Here is a 27,565-nt window from a genome sequence, read left to right on the forward strand (position 1 = left end):
ATGAGCTTTGGATCCAAACTTGTGTTTGTTATAAAGGGAAGTAGTGTCCTAAAGGATATTCATCTTGGGTTGTCATTTTTCCTTTCAGTATAGTTATTTCTCTCTACAAAGTGACTATAATCCCTTTAAATATACATCTGTCTATATATGAGTGTGTAGGGGTCACAGTTGGAGAAAATCAATGGAACCTTTTTTTTTTTTTTTAACATGGGTAGGCACTGGGAATCGAACCCGGGTCCTTGGGCATGGCAGGCAAGCATTCTTGCCTGCTGAGCCACCGTGGACCAATGGAACCTTTTTTAAAACTGATTACTCTTTTGGCAGGGGATGAGGGTGGTGGTGATTTGGTCTTGTCTTTATTGCACCCTCACATATACAGCGAATGCTCAGAAAATATGGGGGGACTGGACTTTCTGAACGGAGTTGAATGCAAAAAAAAGAGAGTGATTCCAAGACATCATTTCAGTTGATTTCAAGTTAATAGAAGTCAGTCTATCAGCAAGGATGTGTGTACACACACATAAACCACTGCCCACTCACATTCTAGGTCTGAGTTCATGATAAACTTGGAGTTAGTAACAGAAACAATTTAGTTCTGAAGTGCTAAACTCCATATCTGATTGGATTATTAATTGTATGCATTCATGCTGTCCTTTTAGGTGAGGATTGAATGAGGAAGGTTCTTGATGTTGGGTACAGCTAAACAGTGAGAGAACTGAGCCCCATAGGGAACTGTCCTGTTCCTCTTGGATGGGGGTTCTTACAGCTGCCACTTCAGTAGGGAGGGAAGGGAAATCTAAGAAATCTTATTCTGGTACTGAAGGAAATACAAAAGGCACTTACTGACACCTAAGTAGATCAGCGAAGTCAAATGAAACCATACCATGCACTTTCCCCACAGATGTGAAGGGGGAGAAGCAAAGGGAGGGATATTACAGTGTTCTGTAGGTAGCTTTTATTTTATTATTCCTACACAACTGACCTCGTCTTGGAATGGGTGTCTGCTTGCAAAATTTTCACAACCCAAGAGCATTTTACTTCTTGATTTTCTTCTATAAAATCAGAAATATTTTGGAGAAAGCAAAGGGATCTAAAGTTGTTAAGTGTAAGTGATCTTTACTATGTATTACAAATAGCTAACATAAATTGAGCCAAAACTTCAACCTGTCAGGCCCTGTGCTAGATACTTAACGTCAATTATTTCACTATAGTTAATAACAACCTATGAGGTAGGTACTATCATCATCTCTACTGTAAAGACGAGAAAATCAAATGACTTGCCCAAGCTGAAAAGGGGTAAAGTCAGAAGCTTAAACCCAGTTTTATCTGCCTTTAAAACACAGGCTTTTAAAAGCTCATCACTTTATACTATTTTTTAAAAATCCCTGAGTAATGCAGATTATCCCTGTTTGGCTGTCAATTTTGGATTCCTAAGAACTAACCTACATTAAACATTAGAATTAATAAGTAAATTTAGCATGATCCTGGATACAAAAATAATTTTAATTTCTATATACTAAGCAACAAAATATAAAATTAGATATTGTCTGTAATAGCATAAAAATAAATAGGAATAGATTTAATGAGAAATTTTATTTATCTTATTTATTTTTATTTTATTTTATTTTATTTATTTTTTTATTCTGAAAAAAAAATTAAAACACTATTGAGAGGACAGTGCCATGGTGGCTCAGTGACTCAGTGGCTCCTGCCATTCCAGAGACCCAGGTTCAATTCCCAGAGCCCGCCCATGCCAAACAACAGCAGTAACTACAACAAAACATTATTAAGAGGATTAAAGAAAATCTAACCAAAAGGAGAGATATACCATTTTCATGGATTAGAAGATTTAGTACTTAAATAATAGTTTCCTCAGAACTAATCTATATAACCAAAGCAGTCCCAATGAAAACCCCAGAGGTGTTTTTGTTAAATGGAAATTGACAACCTAATTCTAAAATGTATGGGAAAGTGAAAAAGGCAAGAAAGTCATAAAGAAAAAGAAAGCTGTAAGACCTTATCACCAGACATCAAATTTACTATAAAGTTTCAGTACTGAATACAGTATAGCACTGGCATAGAGATATACTAAGATCCCAATAGACTAGAATAAGAATCTGGGAACAGAGCCAGATACATGGTCACTTGAATTGTGACAAAGATGAAACCTTAGTGCAGTGGGGGAAAGAATGGTCATTTCAATTAATAGGTCAATTGGACATACAAAAGGAAAAAATAAATCCGAGCTTCATCTTATATTATATGCAAAACTATAACCCCAGATAGATTGACTATATAAGCAAAAAAATAAAAAATAAAAAAGGAGAGTATCATAATGACCTTTGAGTAGGGAATTTCTTTTAAAATCAGATATCGATAGTATGAGCCATAAAAGAAAAAAAAAAGACTAGGAAAATTACATTAAAATTAAGAACTTCTGTTCATCGAAAGACACTATTAAGAAAGAAAAAGGGCAAGTGACAGAGGAAGAGAACATATTTTCAATGTATTTTTCCAACAAAAAGAGAATGTATAAAGGGCAGTGCAACAGTGGCTCACTGGCAGAATTCTCACCTGCCATGCCAGAGACCTGGGTTCAATTCCCAGTGCCTGCTTATGCCAAAAAAAAAAAAAAAAAAAAAAAAAAGAGAGAGAGAGAAAGAGAGAGAGAGAGAATGTTGAAGACTTCCTATAGAAATGCCTGAAATAGGTGAACTATAATCCAGAAGCTTTGATCTTTAATAATGATTGTATAACTAGATAGCTTTTATCATGCGAACTTGTGATTGTAAAAACCTTGTGACTGACACTCCCTTTATCCAATGTCTGGGTAGATGAGTAACAAAATAAATTCATGCATGAAAAAAAATAATAGGTCAGAAATATGGGAACAAAATATCCTCATGTGGATAATAGTTAAAAGTACTGCATTAACAATATTTCATCAATTGTAACAAATATTAACTATTGTTAAAAATTAGTAGAATTACAATTTATGCTCCCCATCAAGGAGCCCCAAAGTATATGAGACAGATATTGGCAAAACTGAAGGGAGCAATAGATGTTTCAACAATAATAGTAGGAGACTTCAATACACCACTCTCTTCTATAGAGGAAACAACCAAACAGAAAATCAACAAAGAAATACAGAAGTTAAACAACTTGATAAATGAGTTAGACCTAACAGACATATATAGGTCATTACACCCCCAAACACCAGGATATACATTCTTCTCTAGTGCTCATGGAACAATCTCCAGGATAGATCACATGCTGGGGCACAAAACAGATATTTATAAATTTAAAAACCTTGAAATTATTCAAAACACTTTCTCTAATCACAATGGAATGAAGATGGATGTCAATGACCATCAAAGTATGAGACCATTCACAAATATATGGAGGTAAATAACACACTCTTAAACAACAAGTGGGCCAAAGAAGACACTGCTAAATAAATTAGTAGCTATCTGGAGATGAATGAAAATAAGAATACAACATATCAGAACTTATGTGATGCAGCAAAATCTGTTCTGAGAGGGAAATTTATTGACTAAATGTCTATATTAAAAAACAAGAAAGAGCCAAAATCGAGGACTTAAGTGTTCACCTGGAGGAACTTGAGAAAGAACAGCAAACTAACCTCAAAACAAATAGAAGAAGAGAAATAACAAAGTTTAAAGCAGAGTTAAATGAATGGTAGAACAAAAGAACAATAGAAAGAATCAATACAACAAATTGAGAAAATCAATAAAATTGATGGGCCACTAGCAAGATTGACAAAGAAAAAAAGACAGAGGATGCAAATAAACAAAATCAGAAATGAGAAGGGGTATGTTACCACAGACACTGAAGAAATGAAGGAAAACATAAGAGGATACTATAAACAACTATATGCCAACAAACAAGACAACTTAGATGAAATGGACAAATTCCTTGAAACACACAAACATGCTACACTAACTCAGGAAGAAACAGAAGATCTCAACAAACCAATCACAAGTAAAGAAATTTAGTCAGTTATCACAAATCTTCCAACAAAGAAAAGTCCAGGGCCAGATGGCTTCACAGTGAAATTTTATCAAACATTCCAAAAGAACTAAAAACAATACTGCTCAAACTTTTCCAAAAATTGAGGAAAGATGTACTCTACCTAACTCATTTTGTGAAGCTAATATCATTTTAATACCAAAACTAGGTAAAGATGCTATAAGAAAGGAAAACTACAGGTCAATCTCTCTACTGAGCATAGATAAAAAAATTCTCAACAAAATACTAGTAAATTGAATCCAACAATACATTAAACAAAATATACACCACAACCAAGTGGGGTTTATTCCAGGAATGCAAAGATGGGTCAACACAAGAAAATCAATTAATGTAATACAGCACACTAACAAATTGAAAGGGAAAAATCACATGATCATCTTGATCGATGCTGAAAAAGCATTTGACAAAATTCAACATGCTTTTCTGATAAAAGCATTTCAAGAGATAGGAATCAAAGGTAACTTTCTCAATATGATGAAGGGCATATGAGAAACCAAGAGCCAGCATTATACTCAATGGAGAGAGACTGAAAGCTTTCCCCCTAAGAGGAGGAATGAGACGAAGATGCCCACTGTCACCACTGTTATTTAACATTGTACTAGAAGTTCTAGCTAGAGAAATCAGGCAGGAAAAAGAAATAAAAGGCATCCAAATTGGAAAGGAAGAAATAAAACTTTCATTATTTGCAGATGCCATGATATTATACTTGGAAATCCTGAGAATTCTACAGCAAAGTTACTTGAGCTAACAAACAAATTCAGCAAGGTGGTGGGATATAAAACCAATGTACAAAAATCAGTAACGTTTTTATACACAAGCAATTACTTAACTGAGGAGTCAGTTAAGGAAAAAATTCCATCCCAAATAGCAACTAAAAGAATCAAATACTTAGGAAGGAATTTAAGTAGGGATATAAGAGACTCGTACACAGAAAACTGCATAACATTGCTAAAAGAAATCAAAGATCTAAATAGGTGGAAAAACATTTCCTGCTCATGGATAGGGAGGTTAAATATAGTTAAGATGTTAATTTTATCCAAACTGATCTACAGATTCAACACAGTACCAATCAATATTTCAACTACCTGCCTTGAAGACATCGAAAAGTTAGTTACCAAATTCATCTGGAAGGAAAAGAGACCCCGAATAGCTAAAAGCATCCTAAAAAAGAACAAAGTGGGAGGATTAACACTTCCTGACTTTAGAACTTATTATAATGTCACAGTGAACAAAACAGCATGGTACTGGTACAAAGATAGAAGTATTGACCAATGGAATAGAATTAAGAGTGCAGAAATAGACCATCAAATCTATGGTCAAATCTAAGGCCCCCAAAACTGAACTGGGACAAAATAGTCTTTTCAGTAAATTGTCATGGGAGAACTGGATATCAATAGCCAAAAGAATGAAAGAGGGCCCTTGCCTTACATCCTATACAAAAAATTAACTCAAAGTGGTCAAACGCGTAAATATAAAAACTAGCACCATAAAGCTTCTAGAAGAAAATGTAAGGAAATATCTTCAAAGCCTAGTAATAGGAGGTAGATTCCTAAACTTTACACCCAAAGCACAAGGAACAAAAGGAAAAATAGATAAATGGGAGCTCCTCAAAATCAGATGCTTCTGCACCTCAAAAGACTTTGTCAAAAAGGGTGAAGAGGCAGCCAATTCAATGGGAGAAAATATTTGGAAATTGCACATCAGACAAAGGTTTGATATGCTGTATACATAAAGAAATCATACAACTCAACAACAAAAGAACAACCCAATTACAAAATGGGCCAAAGATATGAATAGGCATTTTTCTGAAGAGCAAATACAGATGACTAAAAAACACATGAAGAGATGCTCATTTTCATTAGCTATAAGGGAAATGCAGATCAAGACTACAAGGCAATACCACCTCACACTTAGAATGACTGCTATTAAACAAACAGGGAACTATAAATGTTGGAGAGAATGTGGAGAAACTGGAACACTTATGCACTGCTGGTAGGAATGTATAATGATAAGCCACTATGAAAGACAGTTTGGCAATTCTTTAGGAAACTATATATTGAGTTGCCCTATGACCCAGCAATAGCACTATTTGGTATATACCTAGAAGAGCAGAAAGCAGTGACACAAACAGACATTTGCACACCTATGTTCAGAAAAGCATTATTCAAAATCACCAAAAGATGGAAACAATCCAAACGCTCATCAACAGATGAATGGATTAACCAAATGTGGTATATACTGATGGAATACTATACAGCAGTAAGATGAAATAATGTCCTGAAGCACATGACGAGATGGATGAGCCTTAAGGACATAATGCTGAGTGCAATAAGTCAGACACAAAAGGATAAATACTGTATGACTCCATTTTTATAACCACAATGAAGATAAAATCAGAGGCTTATAATACAAAATATAGGGGACTTAGAGATACATAGAAACTAGAAGTGGGTGAACAGTTAGCTAACGAGGTTGAACTCAAATGTAAGGGAAGGGATAGAAGTGAAGGCAGTTCTCTAGGGGTCTATAAGTAGTATTACCATGTTGAAGGTGAACAAGATTGAAAAGGGTTATATAGACCTATGTGACCCACTAATTAACACTAGAAATATAAATAAGTTCTTGCAAAAACTACTTCAAAGTTATGATTCATGCACAAAGAGTGCTTATGTCCAGGGTACAGGGGGATAACTGCTGTTGCATGCTATGGGCTATGTTTAACAGGAAAACATTAGCAATACCACAGCAACAGCAGGGGTAAATAATGAGGGAGAGGGATAAGAATTAAGGGGAAGTTTAGATTTCCTACTTGATGAGGGTATGTTTATTGGTTATCTTTCTCTTGGGAACATGAAATTATCTAAAATTGAGAGTATTGATGGAATGTGGACTTTGGACATTATACATGATACCTAATGAATGCAGATGGCTGAAGAATGCACTGACTGGCAAATGATGGTGTCTACATATGATCGAATATTATGTTGCTACAAAAAGGAATAAAGTCGTAAGGCATGCAATGAGGTGAACGAACCTGTGGACATTTGGTAAGGCAAAAGAAGCCAGAAACGAGACAGCAATTATTGTATGGTCTCCTTTAGAAAATGTTACAAGAAGACAGGGGCCTAGATGGTAAGCTCTTACAGCAGATACATTTAATCTGGAGTGGAAATTATTATTTCTAGATTTTGAGAGGCTCTTTTATATATATATCTATAACCTGGTATTTAGAAATAAGAACAAAGCCAATTAGGTAGTTACCAATTAAGGTACTTCAGAACACAGGGGTAAGAAGACACTGTCTATATTTTAGAACTGCACCCCTACTCTTTGAAGCCAAAGGAAGAAACATCTGTTTTGTCCAGAATCTTAACTTTCTGTAGTAGTAATCTAATTCAACCTATCTGGATAGCTCACTTGAACAACTGAAAAAACAGGGAGCCCAGAGTTAAATGTATAACTTAATGTAATGCCTGGATACATCCTAGAGTATATTAAGAAGACAATAAAAAAGTATTGGCAAAGTTCCTTGAGGGATGGGAGAAAAAATATGGATCTACTAAATTTTACCATCAGAGAATCCCCTGATACTGTGTCAAACATTAGGGACACTCAAGTCAATAGGCCAAGCCCTTGATCTTGAGGTCTACTTTTGTGAAGCTTATGTAGTTAGTGGAGAAGCTTAGCCTACCTATAGGTATGCCTAAGAGTTACTTCTGGAGGACCTCTTTTGTTGCTCAGATGTGGCCTCACTCTCTCTAAGCCCAACTCTGCAAGTGAAGTCATTGCCTTCCACCCTACATGGAACATCACATCCAGGAGTGAAAGTCTCCCTGGCAGCGTGGGAGATGATTCCCATGGATGAGTCTGGCCCTAGCACTGTGGGATCAACAATTCCATCCTGACCAAAAGAGGGAAAAGAAGTGCAATTAATAAAATATTTTTATTATTAAATATCAGTGGCTGAGAGAGTTCAAATAGAATCAAGAGGCTACTCTGGAGGTCACTCTTACACAAGCTTCAGTTAGACATTGCTACCTATCATAACTTGCCAACCCCCAACCAAAACCATTCCAGCCAATCATAAAGAACACCTAGGGCAATATTTAAGATTCTACAAAGGTTCCATGCACTAGAGTACTTTCCAGAAGCGTACAACCTCCAGATGGGTACCTGGACCAGATACATCCTGAAACCTAGAGGGTCCAGCCTCTCCAGAACTTCAACTAATTCCATCTCCTTACTCCATGTTATTGACAGCCCCTTCCAACATGAAAAGGTTAGAATGGTTATAACCCCAAATACCCCTAAAGAGTGGGATAGAAAGATCAAAGATGATGGTGGATTTATGCAGAGAAGGTAGGGTTTAACAAACTAATATGATTGCTAAATCATTAAACTGATATTTTTTTTTAGTCTCCAGTGTCTTAGAGCAGCTAGAAGCAAAATTCTAAAACTGTGAAATTGTAACCCATACCAAACTCTGAAATCTGTTCTACAACTAATTGCTGTGCTGTGCTTTGAAATTTATTGCTTTTTTTTGTATATATGTTATTTTTGACAAAAAAAAAGAAAAAAAGTCAATTGTGATGATAAAAGTATTTATTCCTTCTAGCCCCCTATATTCTGGAGTAGCTAGAAGGAAAAATCTGAGAGGATGGTATGGTAACCCATGACAAACTCTGGGATTTTTCCTGTAATTACTTGTTTCAGAGTGCTTTGGAAACTATTGCTTTTTCCTTTCTTTGCTTTGTATATTTGTTATATTATACATTTTAAAAAGTTAAAAAAAAAATCAGTGGTGACAACCAAAACAATAGGCAGAGCCCTCAATCTTGGGGGTTGTTCATATGAAACTTATCCCCACAAAGGGATAGGCTAAGCCTACTTAAATTAGGCCTAAGAGCCACCACCCAGAGAACCTCTTTTGTTGCTCAGATGTGGCCTCTCTCAGCCAATATGACAAGCAAACTCACTGCCCTCCACCTCTCTATGTGGGACATGACTCCCAGGGGTGTAAACCTTCCTGGCAATGTGGGGCAGTTATCCTAGAATGAGCTGGGACTCAGCATCAAGGGATTGAGAAAACTTTCTTGACCAAAAGGGGGACGAGAGAAATGAGACAAAATAAAGTGTCAATGGCTGAGAGATTTCAAACAGCATCGAGAGGTTATCCTGAAGGTTATTCATACACATTATACAGATATCACCTTTTTAGTTAAGGTATAATGGAAAGGCTGGAGGGAAGTGCCTGAAAACGTAGAGCTGTGTTCCAGTAGCCATGTGTCTTGAAGATGATTGTATAATGATATAGCTTTCACAGTGTGACTGTGTGATTGTGAAAACCTTGTGTCTGATGCTCCTTTTATCTACCTTATGGACAGATGAGTAAAACATATGAATTAAAAATAAATAAATAATAAGGGGAACAAATGTTAAAATAAATTTAGTAGATTGAAATGCTACTGATCAATGAAAGGGAGGGGTATGGGGTATGGTATGCATGAATTTTTTTCTTTTTCTCTTAATTTCTTTTTCTGAATTGATGCAGATGTTCTAAGAAGTGATCATGATGATGAATATACAGCTATGTGATGATGTTATGAGTTACTGATTATATGTCAAGAATGGAATGATCATATGGTAAGAATGTTCATGTTTTTATGTTTTAAAAAATAAATTAATTAATTAACTAAAAAAAGTTAAAAAAAAAACAGAATTACAAAAACGTGTTATCAGTTGTAACAAATTTTCCATACCAATGCAAGTGTTGGTGGTGATGTGGTGTATGGAAATCCTGTGTGCATGGTTGCTTTGGAAATCCATAACTTCCATAATTAATTTTTTTTTAAAAAAAAGAATTCCTATAGATCAATAAGGAAAATATAGCTACCCAAGGGGGAAAAATTGAGCAAGAGATAGGTAAAGATATTTCAGAAAAAAAAGGATTCTTACAAAACCAATAAACACATGAAAAAGTTCTCAACCTCTTTAGCTATTAGATAAATAGAAATAACATCATGATGCCATGCCACTACTACACACCCCCTTGAATGGCTAAAATTAAAAAGACATGTGTTGACAGATATAGAGAGCAACTAAAAGTTTACCAGCCAACAGTTGTGTGAAATTTCTGGTTGCTTCATATATGTGCTAATATTTGTTTTTGGAAAACTGGCAGTCTGTTGCTACTAAAGCTGAACCCTATGACCCATCAATTCCACTTTGAGGAATATACTTAACAGAAACTTGTATGCATCTCCACAATGAGTTATTGCTACTTGCAACCACATGAATAAATTTCACGGACATAATAACAAGAAAAAGACAGTGGATACAGAGCGTACATACTGGATGATTTCATTTATATCAACTTCCCCAAAAGACAAGATGAATCTCTGATGTTAGAAGTCAGGAGAGTGGGTGGAGGTAGTGATTGAGAGTGCCTGAGAGTAACTTTCTATGCTGATAATGTTCAATTTTTCTTTTTTTTTGAATCTAGATGCTGGTTGTATGGCTGTGTTCACTTTATGAAAATTCATTGAAGTATACACTTATGACTTACGCCTTTTCAGTGTTTGTTATTCTTCAATGAAAAAGTAATAATAAAGTAATATTCAACTTTTATGTATAAATTCCTGTTTGTCTCAGAAAAAAATTAAGACTCTTGAGTGTCAAACACTGCATACAACATTTCGTGTCCACATAGGGTCTTGCATCCTGCAAAGCACATAACATGTTCAGTGAATCAAACATGGAATGAAATGGAATGTAGTGTAGTGCATTTCTTTTTAGAGAAGCACAACTCTATTTGTTTCAGTTCATTTGTTTCTTCTCTGTGAGGGAAGTGACTGTTTGCTAGTGCTAAGATCAAGACTGATAAATTTAGAAGATTTAGAATTCTAAGAAGACACACACCAGCCCAATTCCCCTTCTTGTCAGTCCATCAATCCCACTTTCACAGACTCTCCCAGCCTACTATAGAATTCTTTCCATAATATATATATATATATGTAGGTGATAAATAGAGAGCTAGCTAGAGATAGAAAGCTAGCACTTAGGAAAATCTTAGAGATTTCCTGTTTTTCCATCCTGAAAATAGCCACCCATTTTCATCATGGAGTTACTGAGAAACAAAAAGGAAGATGATGAATATAAATCAACAGCTAATTAGTGGTGGAGTCAGATAAGAAGCCAGTTCTTGCAAATGCTGGTCTGTGCTCTCCTTATGTACTAGGCTTCTCCATGATCTTGTTACAGTTATTATTTGGATTTTGTGATATGCTACATCCTCCTTATTGCAATGTTACTTGTTACCCTGCAAAATACTGCAATTTTCTTCAGGACCCAACACATACACACTAGACTTTCCATAGTCACGGGCTAGCTGATTCAATTAGCTTCACATGATTCCACATATTATCCAGAATTATATTTTCTCAGACCATGTAAGGAAGAAATAACAGCAGCATAAAATAATAGGATGTTCCTTGGCAGGAGAATCCATGCCAGCATAACACATGTCACAATCAGGTTAACAGACCTTAAATCCCCAGGTTTTCCTTAATTCCTGAATGAATGTAGTCAGCTTGCCATGGATGAAGATCTCAAAGTCACTTCTGCTGGCTCCTACTTCAGTACTTCATTTACTTGGAGTTGAAAACCAAAGGAGACAAATGATATTTTAGTTTTTTTTCAAACTCACATTCATTTTCCATCAAACTTCCATTTTCACCTTAAATGGCTGCATTTTATTTGTTGGCTCATTATTTATTATCATTTCATTTATTTAGAAATGGAAACTTCAAGGAATTTGATTAAGAGATTAAATAAATAGACTTTTGAGAGCTAAAAATAAATCAGCAAATCTAGGTATGAGGTTGCAGTATGTTTCAAAATATTTGGAGTTTTGACCAAATCTCTAAACACATTATTGCCAAATGTTCTTTGCTTCTTTTCAAGTTTTAAACACATGTAGATTTTAAGGGAAATTCAATCCAAAGATTCTCAGAGTCATTGCCAATGAGACATGAGTTTTCTACAGAGTCTTTGCTTCAAAAAGCAAAATAAACAAATTATTCCTAAAATAAAATTAGATGCTGAAGAAATTCTGGTACTAAAAGATGCAATCATTTAATCTTCATGTCCTAACCAATCCCTCAAGAGCTATAGATACCTATTCAGCCAAATATCTTCAATTTTTCCAAGAAAAGTTTCTCAAGAAACAAACATCAGTTGATCACTTACAGGATGCCATGCATTTTATATCTGGTGCCTTATTTACTGTCGAAAACAATTCTTGGATGAAGGAATTATTAGTTTCTAAGAGGTTGAGTTACTTGCTCAATATTTCAAAGCGAGAAAAGGCAGAACTGAGATTTACACTGAGTCTGTTGGACTGTAAAGCCTAGTGCTTTCCAGAGAATTGCTCATTGACTGTCTTTGTCTTTAAGCTGGCTTAAGTAAGAGGTACAAAATAAATAGCATGAAAACACAAACCTTCATTACTTTCTCTTAGACTAAGAAAAAAAATAAAGGGACAAAAAGATAAAAAAAAAAAAAGTGACACCCCATCAAATAGCGCCCCCAAAGACATTTTTATGTCATGAAAATTTTCAGCCTTCTGTACACTGAGCCAAGACCACCTAAGAGTATCAATAAAATACTCTCCAGCAACTAACAATTAATTAGAAAAGTTAAAAAAAGGAAGAAGAATTACCACTGTAATGAGCTTTATCTTTTAACATGGCACAAAAGCATCTCTTCCAGTATTTAATGAAGAAAGGATCCCAAAAGGTAGAAAAAATGCTCATATGCTAAAAATGACTTTCAAGAAATGATTGTTGTAGATCAAAGACAATATTTTAGAGCAAGCTGCATCCTGATGAGTCATAACTTTATTTCAACTCAATTCAACATGCATTTACTGGCAATCATAAAGACATTTGAAAAATCCATCCAAAAAATGTCATTGACAGTCCATTTGAATCTGAAAAAGTACCAAGAAAGTCCACAATAGGCTCCAATCATGTTTTTTTCTGAGGAGACTAAAATATTTATGATTATTTCAGGGGTCCTGGTGAAAGGTCAGAGGCAGAAGTTACCATCACTGCCACTCCTGAGATACAAAAACTGAGTCTTCATAAGAGCAAAGGTTCATCCAAGGTCACATGACCCATAAGAAACTAGGGCTACCTACTAGTCTCTTCCCTTCCATTTTGAAGTTCTTACTCTATAGGACAGATTGCTCAAAGGGCTACAAACACAGCCAGTAAATCATTTACTGTGCTAGCCAATACTCCTCATTAGATTTTGACAACATGGAGACTCCTGAGGATTGAGGACTGAGGTCCAATCTACTATCACTTAGTTTAAATAAAACTGATAGATGACAGCATTTCAACAACCACTCTTTCCTCAGGGGAGTTGCCATAGGAAAAGAGGAATGTTGCAATCTTTAAAAGAGTTGGGTCTTAATGATCACAGAATTCCTGAGAAATCTAGGGTCTACTTACACAGGGTTCTCCTGCATGTATAATTGGATGCCAAGTTTTTATGCTGGTCAACAAATTTTCAGGGAGCAGAAAGCAAGTACTATTGCTCCAGGCAAACCAGCAGAACTGATTTCTATTTCAATGCCTTCTTTTTGGTGGCAAGAGAGTTAGGAAGTGAGCAACCAACTTCAGGAATTCTAAATTCCAGATATGTGAGGTCTAAAGTTTGGCCAGAGAAATTCCTCATTAAGAGAACTGGTGTTATCTAAAGCAATCTTCTTGGGTTTCTCAATGCATCCTCATTAATCATATCTCATAAAATAGTAATTGTAATAACAACAACTTCCATTTTGAGCAGTTTTCATGTACCAGGTGCTATTACAGAAACAATGAGAACAAGGATGATAAACATTTTGCAGATGGCTCTGAAAGTAACTTGTTCAGTATCAAACATTAAGTGTAGAACAGAGATTTGAAGCCAGATCCATCTGGTCTAAACTCCCATGTATTTAAAACCATTCTACTTTGTCTTCCTCACATTGCAGTCTGACATTTTTTTCTAGTCTGTGTTTACATGAAGAAATTCATGATGCCATACACATGCTCACTTGTGAATTTGGGCAAAGATTGGTTTTAAGGGTTGGGATTGTTTCCTACCATGTCTTGAAACATAAAATTCAGCAGTTGGACTTAGGATATTTCAAAAGCATGAAAATATTTGGAAAATGGAGATTAGTCATTAATTAAAGCAGTTTACTGGGCAAGGATCCAAAGGGAAAGAGAAATTGAGTGCAAGCCTGTTGCTTTTAAATAGCATAATATTTATTTGGCTACAGAGAAACTCTTGCACCAATTAATCAATTTCCCTATCCTTTTCAATTCAAACTTTGAGCAGAACTTACTTCATCTAAAGTAATTGCCTTGTAAGGCTGCAAAATATTAGGATGGTAAAATTATTTCTTGACCAAAGCAAAGAGTAAGGCTTTCCTTCAGGTGCTGCTGAAGATAGATGAGAAGAAGTAGGGACATAATTTTACTCTTAACCAGCCATGAAATGCTCAGCTGAACAAATTACCAAGAAAAGTCAGACAAAAGCAGGAATGTCAAGGGTATGCTTATTTCTCATCTCTTCTATTACCTTCAATTTTCTCCCTTGCTGAGTAGCAACAAACTTGCCAGAACAAGAATGGCTTCAGCAAAACAATAGGGGTTCAATTCCCAGCAAGTTTGGGCATTTATGTGACACCTGAGACTCAGAGTTAGAGCTCTGAAGCTATGAAAGTCAGCAGTACCCCATACAGGAACTGTTTAAAAAGTTGAAAAATTGATCAGACATTGAGTGGAAATCTGAATGAAGCTCCTCTGGATAGGACTAAGGTATATCAGAAGACTGGATAAAGGATGATATAATCCATATTTTAAAATTTCAACTTCTGTATGTGACTAAAGGGAGAGATGCTTATTTTGTGCAAAATTTATATTTTGTTTTCTGCATTTCCTAATTTAACTTGAATGGTCAGTTTAGTTAACACCATAAATACATGTAATCTTGAATAGCGCATGAGATTTTGTTGGCTTATCCAGATTAGTGTGATGCCCCAATAAATCCCAGAGTGATTTGGATAGTGAATAAAGAAGCATTTGCAAAGTCCCCTTGCGGGAATGGGAAGAAAGGGGGAAATATTCAACTTCCACATTTGGAGAATTTATGATATTCTAGCAAGTAGTGGGGACAACCAAGTCAATAGGCTGAGCCCTCGATCTTGGGGCTTGCTCCTATGAAACTTATTCCTGCAAAGGATAGGCTAAGTCTACTTAAAATTAGACTTAAGAATCACTCCCAGAGAACCTCTTTTGTTGCTCAGATGTGGACTCTCTCTCTAAGTCAACACAGCAAGTGAACTCACTGCCCTTCCCTCTCTATATGGGACAAGACTCCCAGGGATATAAATCTCCCTGGCAAAGTGGGACAGAAATCCTGGGATGAGATGAGACCCAGCATCAAGGGATTGAGAAAATCTTCTTGACCAAAAGGGGGAAGAGAGAAATGAGAAAAAATAAAGTATCAGTGACTGAGAAATTTCAAACAAAGTTACCCTGGATGTTATTCTCATGCATTATAGTTTTATGGTATGTTGGAGAGGCTAGAGGGCAGTACCTGAAACTGTAGAGCCGTGTTCCAGTAACCTTGTTTCTTGAAAATGATTGTACAATGATATAGTTTTTACAATGTGTCTGTGTGATTGTGAAAACCTTGTGTCTGCTGCTCCTTTTATCTAGGATATGGATAGATGAGTAAAAAATATGGATAACAAATAAACAAATAATAGGGGGAACAAAAGTTAAAATAAATTGGGTAGATGGAAATAGTAGTTGTCAATGACAGGGATGGATAAGGGATATGGTATGTATGAGTTCTTTCTTTTTTATTTCTTTTTCTGGACTGATGCAAATGTTCAAAAACATGATCATGGTGATGGATACATAACTATGTGATGATACCGTGAGCCACTGATTCTACACCATATATAGAATGTTTGTATGTTAAGAATGTTTGCATGTTTGTATATTGTTTTATCAATAAAAACATTAAGAAAAAAACTATATGGGGTCAAAATGACTGAGTTGTTCACAAAGGCATGCAGAAGAAGCAAAACACCAGCCTCAAACCACAGTTTAATGGCTCTACTGCTAAACTGACCTTCTAGCGCCTTCTGCTACTCTGTCTCTGTGAGTGTGAATAGAGAAATGCTACCTCAGCTAATGCGGTGGCTAGGGAAGGATTGATCTTCCTTTTTGGGACTTTGTTGTTATTACAGAGAAGCAGTTAAAAACATGAACAAATATATCAGTTAGAGTAAGCATTTCTAAAGAAAAAAATACTCCAATCGACTGTGCCGTTGTTCACTGATCAGCATGGACTAATACCATGCTCAACAGATTTAGACTTGAGCAAACAAAAAAGGTTTTGCTTTCTCTTTAGTGACAATAGGGAAAATGTGTTTTGGCTCATTTTCATCATGCCCAATCCTTTATCTCATCAGAGGCAGGTTCAATAGTTGTGCCTTCTCTGCTCATTAGAAGCAGTTTTAAAAAGAAAGGGGGGTTCCTGGTACCTGTCCATCTTAAAAAAAAAGAAAGGGGACATAATTTGAGGCAAAGTTTTAATGGGAATGTTGCAGTCCCATTATATATATTTCATTATATATTCCATTTGTTGCCATGTGTGATATGAACATTTCTGAGAGAAGGGCACACATATCTCAATACAACTTGCTCAAGAGTCCAGCTAAAGAAATAATTCAATATGTAGTAAATGCAAGGAGACTTCAGGCTTAGAAACTTGGTCAACGGCCTCCCCAAGCACACACCAACTCAGAAGAAGGCAGTTCTGAAATGCTATGTTTAAAGCTAATCTCAGCCTTTCACTAATTGGACAGTTTTTAGACTTCATTAAGCCTAAGTGTCCATAGCTGTGATATGAAAATATAGGAACTTTAGCCCAGGAACTAAGGATGAGTTCCTAAAGATTTCTTACAGGGCAAAATTTGTATAATTCAGAACTAATTTTCCCATGGAGGATCATGTAAAGTGAGATTCACATTATTTCAAAATTTGTACATACAGTGAGTCTTCATACCTTACAATTTCAAATTTTCATAAAGTAAAAACTCATATTATGACCTTATGACATTTTTTTCTGAAGAATTCGTGAAATAACCCATATATAGAAAGTACTTACCTCCTGTCGCAGTGCTGAATAAATGATCATTGGGGTATACTTATTATTTTGTCAATGTTACTATTATCTGTGTCATTGTTGTTGTTGTTATTATTATCACCAGCACCCTGAATCTTGTGTCTCCCAGCCCTCATAATTTCAAGGACAGTTGTGAAATTCTCCTTTAGTCCAGCTTTATCATTTTCCAAAAAATCAAATTCGCTAAAAAAATTAGTCCTTCCAGAATTGCTTTGACTGAATTATGCTTGAGAACAGGCATAATTGCACCAAGGATTATTAGGCAAAGGAACTTGTGAAATGTATCACTGTTCTCTTGACTATTCATTCATAAGAGAAACTCATGGCTGATCTGACTTCCAGGAATGGCTGAAGAGCAAGGGGACTGTTTTTAAGTCATGACTCTATGAATGGGATACCTAACAAATCTTCTTTTTCCAATTTGACCCCCAAAGAGACATAGCTAAATTAGCAGCCTATCTAGGGCATATATGTATCATTGGGCCTCCTTTTTCTCTCTCACCTTATCTTCCTTCTTTCGCCTCATCTATATTTCATACTACTTTGCATGTGATAAGCATCCTTGTAAGTTCTATATATTCTTTTCTGGAGAAAAAGTAGATATGAATGAATGAACAAATTTCTTTAAAATAAGACATGACTTGGGTTACATAGAATAACTTTCAAGCACATGCTTGCTGGTTATAAACCTTCATCCAAGACTTGATGGAAATGACTAAAGTAGGTCTTTATCACCATCTGTAGTGGATACCTATTTTTTGTACGGGTCCAGCACCAATTCATCCTTTTGCCTGTGCAAAGAACCCCTCTAAATCACAGACTCTTTGACTTTGGTATAATTGATACCACTCCTGGCTACCGGGCACTTAACCACTCATCTCTGGCTTCAGTGATTGGTTCATGGATAGGTTTGTAACCTGAACTGGGCAGGTTTGGGTCAATTCTGAGACTTTGGGAGTAGTTATTGGGAAGAGGTGCCCATTCTGCCAGGGTTGATAATGTAGCAGATGCAAACCCTGTGTATCTAGGAGGTCATATGGCAAGAACACCTGAGAGCAGAGTTGAGAGGAGTGAGAATACCTGAATTTGGATGGCTTATTTTGTGGTTTCTGGATCCTGCTGAAAGTATAGCCTATCTGCCTGTGGAATTTGCTGTTATATAACAATGAATCCCCAATTTGATTTAAGTCAGCTTGAGTTATTTGTAACAGATAGAGTTCTATTATTCTACCTTGGGTACTAACATTTCAGCTTGTCTTTCTCTTGCAGAATATAAAGAGAAATATTAAGTGATGAGAAATTTGAGAAGCCAAGGTTGTCAACCTCTCTAAGAGTCTACTCAGAACATTCCCAACTCTACTCATCATTATTCCAGCCATCTGACCATACCTCTGCAGTCAGCAGATCATAACTGAGGAAGTTTAGATAAGATTTCTATTCTCAAATTTCCAGATCCAGCAGAAAAAATACTGTCTTCAAATCTATATGCTACAAGTAGCTGGTAAAGAGTTATGTTGGTGGCTTCAGAGTTTCAGATGAAACTAAGAATATTTTGAGTAAATGTGACCCTTTTTCCACAAAGGAGTTACTTTGCATACAATTTCCATATGCTACCCAGTAACATCAAATATATGATCATTAAATGACAAGCGACCCCAGCAGCTCTGATTGGTCTTTGTGAGAAGTTATTTTGGGAGATATTCTAAACAACTTTTGTGACTCAACTTTATACCTGTTCTTCTATGATTGCTACTGAAATACCACAATGTCCTGAGCACATCTTCCATAATGTGGCCAGAGCGAGCTCTCAAAATACAAGTCTGATTGTATTACCCCCTGGGATAAAGGTCAAACTTCTTAATAAGGTTGATGAGGCCTTGTGCGATCTAGCCTCAACCTACCTTTCCAGTCTCTGCTAGGATGGTTCTCCAGCCCCACCTGGGCTCCAGTCTCACCGGTCTTCAGATCCTGAAATGGGCCACACTCTATTGGTACCTTCATATATGCTGCCTCCTTTGGCTGACATATACTTTCCATCCGAAGCCTAAGTCAGATTCATCTTTTTATAGATTCTCATAGAAGTGTACTCTTTTCCATCTGAGCAGTCGTCTCTTCCTGTAACTGAGCACTTTCTGCATGTCTATAAGATTACGTTTTTCCTATCATATCATCAGTTCCAGGAAAATGATAACTGGCTGTCTGTGCACATCACTGCTCAACCTCACACATACTGCAGTGCTCGGAATCTCCCATGGTCAATTCTCTGCCCTCATTTTATTTACCTTTCAATAGCATTTGACACAAATGACCACTGTCTCTTTGAAATATTTCATGAATCAACGTCTGAGATTCCATACTGTTAGGCTGACTTCTTCTCTTGTGGCTGCTTCTTCTCATGCTGGCTCCATCACCTTATCCTCTAAACACATAGATCTGCTCCTATAATCCTACAATGCTTAGAAGTGATGTCTTCTAAGGAAAGAGTCCAAAAGGTTGAAAATATTACATAGAAAAAGATGCTTATTGCCATAGCAGTTCTGATAACAAGCAATTTGTAAGAAACTTAAATGTCTAACACCAGAGAAATGGTGCAGAAAATTGTAATGCATGGGATGTTATGCAAGGAATAAAAGAAAGAGTGATATAATCTGCCTGATAACAAGAAAAGTTTCTATGACATAATGTTCCATGCAAAGGAGGGTACAAAAAGCATGCTTATTTTGCTATCATAACTTTGTAAAAATTCATACTAAAAAAGACCTGGTAAACACTGAAAATGAAGTACTGTATTGGAATGGTGGGATTATGGTCATTTTTTTTTCTTATTTTCCAAGCTTTTCTTTCTTTTTTTTGGGCATGGACAGGCACTGGGAAGTGAACCCAGGTCTCTGACATGGCAGGTGAGAACTCTGCCACTAAGCCACTGTTGCCTGCCCAAAACTTGTTCTATTTTATGAAAAGATTGTGTGTAAGATAGTATGCATGTATGCATATATGTAAATATATATATAGAGAAAATATACATGTAAATATATATAGAGAAAACATTTATCTGTAATTTTAAAAATATAACAAAAATGAGCATATTTGTAGAGATGCCTCCTGAACAAGTGAAAGCCATCCTAAAATTTTTCATGCAAGAAATTCCCTTAAATTGCATTCCTATGAGAAATGCTGCATGTCTGTGACATAAACACCACCCTCTTGCACTGAGGTTGATTCTGCAGTGACAGATGGTCCCTCAGCAAAGCATTCCTTCTTAATCTCATGAGTGGTGCTGTCCTAGTCTTGGGAAGCAGGAGGCCATATCGACTTCTAAAGACTACCAGAAACAGCAGCCTCTCTCAGGTTCTCCCATCTTACTTGCTTCAAGGAAACTACTGTAAGCCAATGGGTTCCAGGAAGTAGCGGGACAAGCATTAACCTCTTAACTCTGCCCAAAGCAGCTGTCTGCCCAAACCACAGACAGTACCCAAATTCTACAGTGAAAACCAAATTTAATTGATTTCTAGTAGTTCTTGGGAATGAATTTGCACCACCTACTTCCTTTCAAACAGTACCCCACAACTTCATTGCAAAAAGTGATGCCTTGAAACAGCAGTAAGAAATGAACAGACTTTTAACTACAGTCTTTTATTGGAGAGTACATAACTGGATCACTACACAGTAAATGCAGCCACACTATAGCAGGGCAACCAGACCCAACTGTTAAGCACTCCTAAGCATATATAAAAGACTGCAGGAGTCCATGTGAACAAACAGATGAAATTACGCAAACTATGTTATAATCCTGTTGCTGATTATAAAGCTAATTTAGGAAGTTTCAGTCAAGCAGTAAAAACATCAACAAGACGGCTTGCACGCATTGAGTGGATGCCCTGTTTCTGGCCCTGCCTTTAACATTTATTCTTTGCCATCACCTTGTGAATCCCATTATTATCTCTGCCTTATAGATGGACAAGCGAGGGCTTAGTGAGGCTAAGTAACCAGGTTTATTCCTCTCTCTCTCTCTCTCCCCCACTCCACCTCAGAATCTTCCCCTCTTATCCCTCAACACCTTTTCTGTGTTGCTTCTCCATCTACTGCTGGACTCAGGAGATTTTAGTAGTTTGCCAATAATATGCTACTATATCCTTAAAATTTTGAAAAGTAATTTTTAAATCTATGATGACCTGGGACATGTATTATAATTTAATACACCCTATTAGTTCTGACTAGCTCATGATGCTAATAACTGCCCTGGGAGCTGAGGAATGGGATCTGCCAGGATTGATGAGGCTCTCCCTGGAGTCACTGAGGCATTAGAGAGATGATTTTCTATACGCCAATTCTTGAGGAGAGACATAAATCCAACTTCTCACAAATTTTACTTATAAACACAATATGCTATTGAAAGAAAAGCACATGGAGAGACTCATGTAAATTTTCCCTAAAGCCTGTGAGATAGCTTTTATCACCTCATTTTATAGATAACATAATGTCCTACAGCTGTGCACCTAAGTCTTCTATTTTCTCCACTTCAAGGCTGTGAAACACAGTCTGCAGGCAGCCTCTTGCCCATTTCGTGCCCATGATAGACTTTATTAATGACTCATAGTATTTTCTTAAATCAGTTTCCCTCAGAAACAGACCCTGGGATGAGAATTTGATATAAGAAATTTAACTGGTAGATGACCCAAAGAAGCCATAGCAAAGGAGGGAAGCAAGACAAGGAACTGAAGGAAGCCAGGGCAAGGGATACTAATAAGCAGGTGAACTCCATGGGCAAATGGGACTTAGGCACACTTGGGACTAGTTGGAAAGAGCCCAGAGCATACTGCAGAGTTGCCTTCCAAAGATATGGTGCCTAGGGTATTTTTGCACCAAATCCAGTCATCATTGGCCGTTCCCATGGGTGTTAACTGAAAGTTCCTAGTTCAGGACAGGAACTTTCTGCCTGTCCTGCCTGAACTAGCCCACAAGCTCCTGCAGTTATGCAAAGCCTCTAAGTAAGGAGTTCACAGTTGCACGTCCCAGAGCTGTTGGGTGCTAAGCAGACATGGACAGAGGCTCTGTCAGGGCTGTCTAGCACACTCTTTCCTGCTAAGTCCAAAAGCAGTTCTCAGTCCGGTTCTCCAGACAGCCACCATTACTCAAAGGGAACTGGTTCACAAACTGAAACCTGTTGGCCATTTTGCATCCTACTTTACTAATTTACAAATATAAATCATTTCTATTGTGATTAGATCACAGTTAGGCTATAAATTTTGCTGTGGGTAATGTAGCTTGTGCATTGCTCTTAGAATTTTCTAATGGAGAAAGGGCAGTGTGAAGTTGAGGTTAAGGGCACAAACTCTGATGCCAGACTACCTGGGAGCCCTGCCAAACTCCATCACCTGATTGCCATGTGACTTCGGGCACATGGCTTAATCGTTCCAAGTCTCAGTTTTCTCATTGATAATTTGAGATATCTCATAGGATTTTTGTGCAAATTAAATGGGTCTCTCTCACACAAAAAATAAAAGCAAGTGCAGTGAGTCTTTAGTAATTGTACTTTTCATTCTAAATGGCAACTCAGTCATTGGGAGATTCAGAGATCATGTTCATGTAGCTATACATGCTAATTCATGCAGGAAAAAAGACAGAAATAATTTCAGTCATTTACTTAAAGGAATGTGGATCCAATTTATAGCAGCTGGGAAAAAAAGAAAATAGAAGTGCCCTATTTTTAATGTACAGATAAAAGAAAAATCTCATGAGGATAGACCTGGAATCTTCATCCCCAGTTTTTTCAAACGTGAGAGCAGAAAGCCCCTCCCTTTCTATTGCTTCCTTCTAGTGAGCAGATGCTCTTAAATGAGACAAAATTGAATCTCGGGTCTTCATAGCCTGCATTCTGCAGCAATTCTCTAGGGATTTAAAATTACTGAGGATACAGGCACATGTACCAAATGAGAAAATCGACACCATCTAAACCAACCTTTTTTCCTCCTTTAGGAGATAAACCAAGACAATGGAGCATCTGACTTTGCAAGGGATGTGTGCTTTTCTCAACCTTTTGACAGCACAGGTGCAGGCTGGGCAAAGGAGAGAATATAGATTCCCTTTCTTGAAATCATGAGCTCTAACAATCATGCCTGATTTATAAAAAAGAAACACTGGACATCTAGTTCCTTGCTTCTGTGTGAGGAAATTCCCAGGAATCTCTATTCATGCGGGGCAAGAAGTGTTCATTTCCTGGTGTGAAAATCACTGGGAATCTATTTTCCAGACCATTTTCTCACTTTCACTATATTTTTCTTAAAAGAAATGCCTTGAAAGACTTAAAGCTGTACTCCAGAAGCAAGACAGACAATATGACCTGTTAACCCACACAGTTGCAGTCACTTAGGAGACTTGATAGCCCTATTTCAAAAGAGGACTATGGTCCATTTAGAAGTACTTTAAAATTTAAGTTAATTTCGATTTGTTATGGGGGGTGAGGGTGGGAGTTATGACAAAGAAAAAGCTGTAAAATGTTAAGTTGGTTGTATCTACTAATGAGAAAATAATAAAGCCAGAAAGCCCTTTCCAGCTCTGCAATTCTATGGTGCTACAATTCTAGAACTCCGTCAAGAGGGAGAGCGTTGGAGTGATTTGGAAGCTGGCTACAAGGAGAATGCCAACGAGAAAAACAAAGCATATTTTAAAAATGCAAACAATATGGAGCTACATCATGAATTTTTCACTTTTTTACTAGGAGACACTGGCAAGTTAGCAGAAATTCTCAAGAAAGTCAGTGCAATACCTTTCCTATCAGATCACCACAAATGTCCACTGCAGCTTTGGTGGACAGTTCCCACACCAGGCCAATGACTTCCTCCCTCAAGGGCTGGTGTCTCTCTGCCTGAAAGCTTTTCTGCCATAGAAGCATGTTCATAGGACAGGACAGAAAGTCAGGGAGTTAGCTCTCAGAAGCCATTCACAACCCATAAAGGATGGAATGCAGTAGATAAGTGTCTCAGGCACCTTATATCCATCTTCAGAGTATTTTCTCCACAATCTTTCAAAGGAGCAGGACCAAGTTCCCCTCGCCAATAGTGGCAACTTGTTCATCATCACAGCTTTCTTCCCTTCCCTGACTCAATTCCCCTCTCCCTCACCATGCTTCCTGGGATCACCTTCCAAATAAACATGTATCCACAACCTTGTCTAAATAGCTGCTTTTGAGGAAAACAAAATTAAAGACAGCAGCTATTGTGAAGGAAGAATAATATAATAAATAAATCCTAACTAGAACCTGCTTGCAAGGGCTTTGCACAATGAGGGTCCTTAAAGCAGCAATGCTGCACCTACTTCTTGAGGCCCCTTTGAAACTTAGGAAGAGTCCCTGATGAAGCAGAGGGAGAAGCCAGAGTTGGTGAACACTAACGTTATAGATCAATGACAAGGAATCAAAGTAGACCAAAGAGGTTCATAATTATTATGAGGATCAAATAATAAATGTAAAAGCACTTTGAAACCAGGAAACCATGAGAGAAATATTAAATGGTTTTATGTTTGTATTAATCTTGCTCTAAACCAAGTATAGGCAGATATTTTCTATAATGGACCAAATGGTAAATATTTTAGGTTATATAGTCGCTATTGCGACTCCTCAACTCCTTCCTCATAGCACTAAAGCAATCATAGGCAATACACAAACAAATGAGTGTGGAAGTATTACAATCAAAATTTATTTGCAAAAATAAAATAAGCCAAGTGCTTGATCTTGAGGCTACTGCTTATAAAACTTATTTCTATGCTGGTGACACTATACCTTCCTATAATTATGCCTAAGAGTCATAATTTCATGACCAGAGAACCTCTTTTGTTGCTCAGATGTGGCCTTTCTCTCTCTCTCTCTCTAAGCCAAACTCTGTAAATAAACTCACTATCCTCCCCACTTTGTGGGACATGACTTCCAGGGGTATAAGTCTCCCTGGCAATGTGGGACATGACTCCCCAGGGATGAGCATGGCCCTGGCACTGTGGGGTTGACAATGCTTTCTTGACCAAAAGGGGAAAAAGAAATGAAACAAATAAGATTTTAGTGGCTGAGAGATTTCAAATGGAGTTAAGAAGTCATTCTGGAAGCTATTCTTATGCAAGCTTCTGTCAAATATTGCAAATTGCTGTGGTATGCCAAGCCCCAACCAACAATATTCCTGAAAACCCTAGAGAATACCATGGGCTCTATCTAAGGCTCCACAAAAGTTTTACTTATCAAGTTCATTCTTTTAGAAACTTAAAATCTCCAGATTGTTCCTATCCCAGGTAAGCCCTGAAACCCAGGGGTATCAGTTTCTCCAAGAACATTAACTAGTTGCATTCCTCTATTCTATAATGTTGACACCCTTTTTCAGCATGAAGAAGTTAGAATTGTCATTGCCCAAATACCTCAGAAGACAGAGAGATCTATCAAATGAAGGGAGGAGTTGTAACAGAGAAGTTAGGATTTTACAAGTGATTATCACTACTGAATCACTATAAAGGTATTTCTTTTTAGTTTCTAGTGTATTAGAATGGCCAGAAGGAAAAACCTGAAATTGCTGAACTGCAAACCAGTAGCCTTGATCTTTGATAATTATTTAAAAACTATATAGCTTTTATCTTGTGACTGTGATTATAAAAATCTTGTGACTTTATCTGGTCTTTGGTTAGACAAGTAATATAATAAAGACATACACAGGAAAAAAATGTAGAATATAGGGTACCTAGAGGGAGAGACAGAGCTAGAGAAGGGGGAGAGGTTACCTAATAGGTACAGAATTATTAAAAAGGTTGAATTTAAGTGTTTGTGAATGGATAGAGGTGATGGTAGCTCATTATTGGAATTAAAAGAAATAATAACGTATTGTAGGTGAATTTGATTGATAGAGGTTGTTTAAAGTCATGTATGTAAATAAGTTCTTCTGTGAATTACTATAAACGTAAACAAAAATAGAGGGGTATATGGGAAAAAACATAGCTATTGCAAACTATAGACTATAAGCAACAGCCATATTTTAATATTCTTTCATCAACAGTAACAAATGTACTATACCAATATGAAGGGTCAATAATGGGGGGGTGGGCAATAAGAGGTAAGGAAGGTTTGGGTTTTATTTCTTTTTATTCTTATTTCTGTCCTGTAGTAATGAAAATGTTCTAAAGTCAATCATGGGGATTTAAGCACAACTATGTGATATTATTGTGAGCCAGTGATTGTATACTTTGGGTGGTTGGTATGGTGTATGAATATAACTCAATAAAATCTAAAAAAAATTTTTTTTAAATAGGTGGAGGGCCAGATTTGGCCTTCAAGCAGTAATGTGCTGACCCCTGCTTCAAGGCATTATTTATTTGTAATATGTATTATGTTGATGGTAGTTCACTGTTCTCTAATATTACCTTATTGAGTTCACTTGTTAGGGAGGAAGCAGAAGACCATGTCAAATCACTTTGGGAGGTGGGGGTTGACAATCTGAGGAATACTGTGTCTTGTACCTCAAGAGCTCACAGTTTGCCATTTTTCCAGAGATATCTGACCTAATTGAGAGTGAGGCATCTCCAATGAAAGCAGCCATTGGCAAACCAATCTTGTAGACCTGTGCTTATAAAGTAGCAATAACATCCCATCATTTCTGTAGCCATGAGCATGCACCTTGGAGAAGCCTAATTGATCAAGGACCCCAGCTGCTGTGCTTTGAATCCATCTCCACATGGGCACTGAGGCCATGCCTCCTACAGTCTCCTCCTCACCAAAAGACCGTGTTGTGGTGGGGATAACAAGGCAGATTGATTCCTGGAAGATCCATGAGAGTTCTGTGTTGGCCTATTTTGACTTTAGGACTCCTGATGGCTTTGCTGAGCCTTCCTTACATTGCTCACAGTTCAAGATGCTTCCCCCATACCTCTCACCCTCTCTCCTGCATTTGGGGTCAGACTTGCATCCTTGTTACAATGTTGAACATTACCTGAGCCCTGTATTCTTGGATAACAGCAAATGTTAAAAAAAATCCCTGCTTCCACATTTGTGTCCAGGAAATAGCTATTGTCAAGAACCACCTTCCCTCTATGACTTAGATAAGACACATGGATGACCCCCTGTGTTTACTAAGATAAGGTCAGAGAACCTCCAAATTCCTATTCTTTGCCTCATAAATGACAAGGTGAACTGTTTATCTCCACTGACCAGCTGGACAAAATGCCTACTACCTTGACTTGACTAAATCTTTGTCAGTCATCTTCCTTCCTACAGTCCCCCTGAATTTTGCCCCTC

General features: G+C 37.0%; 1 long non-coding RNA gene across 10 annotated transcripts in view; it reads right to left on the reverse strand.

Annotated features, from left to right (window-relative positions):
- Nucleotides 1–27,565, reverse strand: part of LOC143654287 (uncharacterized) — a 397,473-nt gene that overhangs the window by 95,824 nt on the left and 274,084 nt on the right. The window contains exon 8 of one of the 10 annotated variants that reach the window (XR_013161745.1): nt 11,594–11,699. The exons of the other annotated variants lie outside the window; for them this stretch is intronic. This is a non-coding gene — a long non-coding RNA (uncharacterized LOC143654287). Of the gene's footprint in view, nt 1–11,593; nt 11,700–27,565 lie in introns of those variants that run through there. 10 annotated transcript variants of the gene reach the window in all.

The sequence above is a fragment of the Tamandua tetradactyla genome, chromosome 13 (genome assembly GCF_023851605.1).
Source record: "Tamandua tetradactyla isolate mTamTet1 chromosome 13, mTamTet1.pri, whole genome shotgun sequence".
NCBI lineage: Eukaryota > Metazoa > Chordata > Mammalia > Pilosa > Myrmecophagidae > Tamandua > Tamandua tetradactyla.